Source organism: Delphinapterus leucas, chromosome 3 (assembly GCF_059928025.1).
Source record: "Delphinapterus leucas isolate spDelLeu-1000000601 "Yukka" chromosome 3, BTC_Dleu_Yukka2, whole genome shotgun sequence".
In the NCBI taxonomy this organism is placed as follows: Eukaryota; Metazoa; Chordata; class Mammalia; order Artiodactyla; family Monodontidae; genus Delphinapterus; species Delphinapterus leucas.
This window is the reverse complement of record NC_143131.1, coordinates 136644637-136652749: the sequence shown is the minus strand read 5'-3', so window position 1 is coordinate 136652749 and position 8113 is coordinate 136644637. Positions and strand designations below refer to the sequence as shown.

At 37.4% G+C, this 8113-nt stretch overlaps 1 pseudogene; it reads left to right on the top strand.

Moving 5' to 3' along the window:
• Positions 1-6284: 6284 nt before the first annotated feature.
• LOC111185515 (YEATS domain-containing protein 4 pseudogene) lies at positions 6285-7895 on the top strand (annotated as a pseudogene).
• The last annotated feature ends 218 nt before the right edge of the window (positions 7896-8113 follow it).

The following is an 8113-nucleotide window of genomic DNA, read 5'->3' as shown; positions in this document are numbered from 1 at the left end:
GAATTGGATTTTAGTCACCAAATTGGGGGAGGGCCAGGGAGGGGTGCTAGATCTTTAAGTCTTCAAAAAGACCAGTCAGCTTGATATCCAGTGTTTAAATTTAAGGACCACAAAAGTATGTTTTGGCAATTCTGATATGGTATTACTATCAGTTTATATATATATGTATAGTTTTTCTTTTGGTAATAAAATAGCCAGATAGCCAGCAATTAAGGTGTTTTTCATCTTTGTGAAATTCATAGGCAAATTCTGACTCTAAAATGCACAGTCTAAATGCAATCTTTGATCTCAATCTGTATATATATTGTACATGACTGCTAGTAGGTATGAAATGCATTTTCAGAACTGAAAACTCATGCAACATAATCATGTGTTTGCATAAGGAATGTTACAATTCTTTCTACTGCAATTCAATAATGGGAAAAGACTTAAGCAGTGCCATCTAGACCTTTTCTCATTTCTTCAAAAGCAGTGCTAAGTGAAATAATAATAATAATAAAAATGGTTTAGGAACCAAAAGACTTTACATTCTAGCATTAGGAACACAAAAAATCTGTCAGCTTACAAAAGCACAATGCATAGAGAAAGTTCAGTGGAATGCATAATGGGGAAATGAGTCACGTTTATTTTAAGCAAGACCCACATTAAATTGGCAACTAAGACATTTCCATTTTCTATAGGTAACTGTTGTCCAATTTGATGAGTAAAGTCATACTCAATAACAAAAACAGCCAACAAGCAGGTCTACAACATATCTACATGTATATATGTGTATATATAGATCCATGTAAACATACATACATATATATGCATTCATACGTTGAAAAACAAAAGGAATAAGCTAATATGTTTATTTCCTTCATTAAATCAGTGTATGAATATTTTTCATTTGGCAACTGACAAATCAACATATTGAAACAAGTAATACAGGGTACTGAGCATTTCTCTTTCAGCAAATCAATGCCTACAGTTCTTATGAACCACTGCACAGTTTGACACTACAATAGTACTGTACCTCAGAACATAGAAATTAACTAGTTTTCACATTGCTTGTCTATTCTCTTTTTCAAGGAAACAAATAACATTGTCCATTGGTGATTTAAAAAGAAAAATGTCTTAAGAAAACACAAAATGATAAAAAAAAAAAAATTCCTCCTAGGAGGAGGAAAAAAAATAACTAAACCCCACCATGTTGGTTAGGGCAGATATTCTCAACTGTAGCAATCATGCCATTTTGCTGAGTATACAGAGTCCATGTAATGTGAGCAACCATAACTTTCACTGAACGTGTGTAAATATTAAAACAGATTTCTTAAATATTTTTAACTTCTAATTTGTATTTTATGGTAAGGCAACATGCTAATTCTGTTTATGGCTTAAGTTGATGTGTTATTATGTAAATAATTAAACATGCTGTAAATGAATAGTCGATAGATACAAATAATTGTTTAGGTTTTTTTCCCTTAATTTTTATTTATTTTTTTACTAAGTACAGTTGCTGCAGCCCCAGCAGAGAAATTTAAATACCCTTTTGCATAAATGGTTTGGGATCCCAGACAGAAGGGTTTCAATTTGCTATCACACAGACACACACACACACACACACATTCAAACACACGTACTCTTTTACTTGCCCGCTCAGTCATTCCCACTCCTGCCCCCTCTATGGGAAATGCTATAGTGTTTATGTAGTCGATGAAACAACCAAGAGATAGCCTTAGAAATGTCAACTGGGAAAAGCAGAAATGATCATTGATTACTTGATAGAATTTTTTATATGTAAGAGTTTAAGAAATCAAAGATCATAACTTAAATCTCAATTTTCAAAGAGTAAAAGTTTATATTGATGGCACTTCAGGAAATAAAAATGCTTTTTATTCATACCTGCTCCAGAAAATGTGTTACACATAATACATAGAGAAGACCTTTTTTTTAATAATAGCATTTTGTCCTTAGGTGGTATTGTTCCTTTTAACCAAAGACTCCAGAATTATTAAAAAAAAAAAGAAAAGGAAAAAGAAAAAATGAGGGAAAATGGGAAAAAAAGACACTGCTTCACACCAAAGGTTTAAAAAATATTTTCCAAATACACTAGGAACATTGTAAAAAGTAGTAAGGAGCCAACAGAATGCTAATTAAGACACCACACTAAAGAAGTCATTTAAGAAAAAAAAACACTTAAATATCTATTAGTTATTTGCAAATTGAAGTAAAACATTTCTGTAAATCCATAGATGAATGCAAAACACTGACATCGGGTTTTAATTTGCTTCGAGAATTTGTTTTGTGAAAAAGGTAAATGCGATCCAAACTGAAGAACAAATCTTTGTGTTTTTTTAACTTTAAAACCAAATGTCTCTTTCCTGTCACACGTCATTATTCTGATGCCCATATGTGTGTCCTGGCACCATCTGAAGCAAGTTGACAGTTTCATCAGCTTGTATCTTTCTCTTTTTAGTTCAATAATTTGAGTTCAGTGTTCATTTTAAACATATTAATTCAAAGTTGAAAATAATTTAAATTCCATAACATTTTAAAGTTTTTATTTGCATGGGTGTTCAAATAGTTCTGTTATGAATATTGTCCCTGCACAGTTCTGAATTGTCCTTTTATAAAAAGTGATATTCTAGTTTCTTCACAATGTAGTGATTATCAGCCTTACTAATTACCTTGTAGCCTTTCTTAATATGCACATAATGCACATTTTCCAATGGCTAGAAAATGCAAAACACAAGTGGATATCATTGCATTTATTTTCATGTCTTTCTAAAAAACAGGATTACTACAATCTCTGGGATACATGAGATAGTAACAAATGAGGATTATAAATGAGTAGCACATAAGAATTATTTTCTTGGATTTAAACATTACAGCCACTTTCAGCATGTAAATATATAATAATGTTGGCTAGTGTGTAATTCTTGAACTAAGAAGTATAAATAAAACTTAAAACGATGTGTGTATAAGTGGTTTCATTGAGTTCAGAATTTTTTTTGATCTATGAATACGAGTTAGAATGTAGAATTATAACTTTTCTAAAAGGCAATAAAAATTTGGGAACTTGGGATGGGCTCTAGGGCAGCCTTGAGTTTGAGCTCTGATTTGTCACATATTAGGTGTATGATTGTGCAGCTATCTAATCCATCCACCTCTCATTTTTCTTATCTGAAGAAAAAAATATAATTGTACCTCCTTCATAGAGCTGCTGTATAGTTGAAATGAAATAACCCGTAAGAAGTCCTTAGCATGGTACAAACACGTTAAGTGGTTTGTAAACAGTAGATGACAGTAGATGATAGCAACAACAGTAGTATTGTTGCTATTATTAATTATAATCGTTACTAGAATATTCAGCATGTTTTATCACGAATTCTATTATGATACCTAAAACGTCATAGTAATTATTAAATGTTCTCTTAGGTTATATACTTATGGGTAATTAATTAAGAACTTGGCTTCAATCATGAAAATCATATGACAAACGTGATTCATTTAACATTCTACATATATCCTCTGAAGACGTTACACTAAGTACTTTGAGAATTGAATACTTACTTAATCCTTACCATATTCCTAAGAGTAGCAGAAATTCAAGATCGGAAAGAATAAGTACCTTGCCCGTGAGAGTAGAAGAACTTGGATTCCTACCCAGCCTGGACTCACCCACAATTCCTTGCAAATTCTTTCCACCTCATCATTAAAAGTGGGTGACCAGGCATGTTCAGTTCTCATTCATTTTGGTCATTTCCCAAGAAACATTTGCTGAGAGCCTGCCATCTGCCAGACCTTGTAATGCTACTAGAAAATTAGTGCTTAGGCTCACAAGGTCCCTACCCTCTTGGATTATATGGAAGCTCTCAAATGCATGGGAAGTCTCCTGAGGCCAGCGAATTAGTTGGGGACAAGCCTAGTGTCTCTCACTCTTATTGACTTTCGAATGTCCAAATAGCACCTCATAGACTCTGTCCACCTGAGCAAGGCCGACTGTCAGGGCAAAATTGTCCAATGAAGTCATGATTAGAAGGAGCTATAGCTACCAAGGAATGACACTACTGAAAATAACTCACCTATAGTGAAGGCCCAGTTCCTGCCAGCTTACACTGCAAATTGCACATCGTATCATCTAGAAATGTACAGTTCTTCCATTTGCAATCCTTCATGCTAACTTTCTACATTTCTGTCCAGCAGAGAGAACACATGTATGCTCAAATCCATGAACACGTTCACATAACTGGTGGTGCATGCGTGCATGTGTGTGCATGCGTGCATGTGTGTGCGTGTGTGTTCATGAGCCTGTGTGGGCGGGGTATGCTGAGAGGGCCAATAGGAAATGGTACTGTAGGTGGGGTCATGGTCTATTACTTACCTTGGGAGGAGAACATTCCCAGATATTTCCCCCCGAAAAAGCTATTCAATTGGCAATGAGAAAATTCCTCCACTCATATTCTAACTACTATAATATCCTAAAGTGGAACTACCCTTGCTCTCTTCTGAAACTTGTTCTAATTATGAAATATCATATGGCATTTCCCATACAGAATATTTTTCTAAACCTTTAGATCCACCTCCCAGAATAATACCAGTTTAGTGAGAAAAATTCTCAGGGATGGCAGGAGACACAATCAGTCCACAGTCCTTGATTTCCTAAAGCAGACAGCAACAAAATAAACACATTCTTGTCTCTTCAAATCTCTGTATCAGAGCATTAGCCAAATGTGCACATTACCCACTACAGCATCACCCCACCACATAGCCTAGAACCAAAGAATGATCATGGGATGACAAGTTGCAGACAAGCCGCAAACGATTAGGCTTCTTAGGTGGTCTTCTTATCAATATCTTGATTTGTGCATGTTCTGATCTTTCCTTTTGTTTCAGGTAGCCAACTAGGTTATTAGTATTTATATATATATATATATATATATATATATATATATATCTTTTCATTTCAGAGATTTGTATTGGATAGAAAGGAGACACTGCTGGAAGATACTCAGGGATGATGCTTAGCACCCCACAAGTACTGAGGCACATGAGTGTCTTTCAGGGTAAGGAGAGAGGGAGGGATGCTTTCTCTGAGACTGGGAAGGAGAAAAGCAGCAGGTTCCAGGCAAGTGGAGACCTGCATACCATTCAGCGGTAGTGACCTGGGGAAATGGCAGACCTCGGAGCAGATGGCACAATGAAGCTTAGGAAGCCAGCCCGTGGCACTGGCCCAGGTGTGCCGCTAGAGTGGCAGTGTTTGACCCATGAAAGAATCAAACAGGCTGGAACATGGAGTAGGAAAGAAATGTGGTTTTTTTTTTCCTCTACAGCTTCATTTAAGATGTTAGATTCATCACTGCACTCCCATCTGTGACCTAGTGGGTCCTTGGTCACTCCACCTCGGAAAGTGCTGAGACTCAAAAGCATGAATTTGATATTGGATCAGTAATACAGTATTTCTAGTAATAGAAGTCCAAAGTGGGTGGGGAATAATTGGTTCCAGTTCTGAAGGTCAAAAGGCTAATGAGATACAAAATTTAGTTAAAGGATTGATATATCTTGGAAGCTCAAATGTGGACACAGGGCTTAATGAAATTGTAGACAAATAACACAGGCCTGGTGTAATACATAGGGAGTGGTGGGGACTGTGGGTAACTGGGGAGAAACAAGCTCTATCTAAAGAGGCGGTCACTACTGAGCACCATCCAGTTGTTGTCTTGAGGAATTGCAAGCCCAGTGATGCCAGATTAATCTGAGAATGCAAGAAGCCCCCACGGCACTGAATCTTTTACTTTATGGGCAGGTACAGTAAGGCCAGAGAGACACAGAAACTTTCATCTTTCTTGTGCCAAAAATCCATGCTGAGGTTTTAGAGTCGTAATCCTCAAACCGAGATTGAGGAAGGAGCATATGACAAGCTCCATGAGAGTGTGTGTAGAGTGAACAAGCTTCTATGCCATTATAGTGGTGGAATGATCAGTTTTCTTCCCTTTCCTGGAAGCTGACACCTTATAAAGGTAAGAAAGTAAAATACTTCCGTGTACTCTCAAAACAAAAAATAGAGAAACTTTTTTAGTAGAAATAGGTACAGAAAATTGCCAGCAGAAGTTTTCACAATGTAAACAGTCTGGTTGGCTTTTAGATCACTCACTCGGAGGGCTTTTGTCTCTCTCCTGCCGGTAGAGCAGAAGCCCCTTACTCTCCTACAACACCTCCTGGGCCCACTCAGCAGGCACATGGCCCTGACGGAGAATAAGACAGAGCCACCAGAGCAAGGATTTGGGAGAGGAGCAAAGAATCCTGAAGGGGCAGAGAACTGCTGGGAGAGCACCCAAGGGAGAAAAGGGAGGCGAGGGTGGAGGCTCTGGGGCACTTTGTCACTGATGGGGTGGAGGGGGGTCATGAGCCCTAAGATTCTCCACTATGTCAACTCTGGGGATGAAGCATGGGCACAAATTCAGTGGGCAAGGGAAGCTACCCACACATTTCCACCTCCCCAAAGACCCTGTGTAGACTGGAATTTAGTGAATGAACCTGAAAGTGAAGAACTAATAAAAAGGTCCCGCTTTCCACCGCTCTCATCTCCGTGACGCCCCCCGCGGTGAGGCGTTGGTGATCCCTCAGCACCCCGAGTCCTGCTGACCCATCCTCCTTCGGCTAGAAACCCTCCTCCTGGTACCGCGCGGGAGGTGTGGGGCCTCTGAGTGGAGCGGCGAGTCCGCCAGCTCCGGTCTCTTTCCCTGGTGGCGCCGGCTTCTTCCGTAGGACAATATGTTCAAGAGAATGGCAGAATCTGGGCCTGACTCCGGCGGGGGAGTGAAGGGGGTTACTACTGTTAAACCAATCATTTATGGTAATGTTGCTCGATATTTTGGAAAGAAAAGAGAAGAGGATGGGCACACCCATCAGTGGACAGTATATGTAAAACCATATCGAAATGAGGATATGTCAGCATATGTGAAGAAAATCCAATTTAAATTACATGAAAGCTATGGCAATCCTTTAAGAGTTGTTACTAAGCCTCCATATGAAATTACTGAAGCAGGCTGGGGTGAAATCGAAATAGTCATCAAAATATTTTTCATTGATCCTAATGAAAGACCTGTAACACTATATCATTTATTAAAGCTATTTCAATCAGACACCAATGCAATGCTGGGAAAAAAGACAGTGGTTTCAGAGCTCTATGATGAAATGATATTTCAAGACACAACAGCGATGATACAACAATTATTAACATCTCGTCAGCTTACCTTAGGATCCTATAAGCATGAAACAGAATTTGCAGAACTTGAAGTGAAAACCAGAGAAAAATTAGAAGCTGCGGAAAAAAAAAAACAAGCTTTGAAATTGCAGATCTTAAGGAGAGATTAAAAGCAAGTCGTGAAACTATAAATTGTTTAAAAAATGAAATCAGGAAACTCGAAGAAGATGATCAGACAAAAGAAATATAAACGGGTCTGAAGAGAACTCGATAGTAAGTAAAACTAAAATAAGGTGGAGTTTAAAGGAGAGATGGACTACAAATGCTGCAATGTTTCTTAGAGGAACTGTACATATAGTTGTCAACCATAGATTTCTCAACAATGGGGTCAAATCTTTAATGTGAAATATATGTGTATAATGCTGTATAGGCATTTTATCAACCCATTTCAGGGTAGTTCTGTGATATTAAGCACAATTTTAAAACATTTTTATTGCATTGTATGTATAGCTTATCCTTTTGACAGACATCAAAATTTCATTATAAAGTATAATTTGTACAAATTTTGTACTTCCCTAGTTAGAATTTGTGGTAAAATTAATGTGTATATTTAATTTCTTAAGTTCTTACCTGCCCCCATCCCAACTCTTTTGTATCTGATGTGCCCAGTGCCCAGTAAGCACAATAAATGTAGTTTACAGATGATTAAAAAAAAAAAAAAAAGAACTAGTAAAAGAAAGTATCCAGAAATTGCTGAGATGAAGCCACAGTGGTTGGAGACGGGAAATGCAAAGAAGAAATTTCATCCTAATCACAATAATAAAATGTATTATTATTGGTTGATAAACAAAACAGTTTGAAAATCACTAATCCATAGTGATGAGCAGAAGAACCTGCTCCCACCTTGGTGTCCTGGGAAAGGAG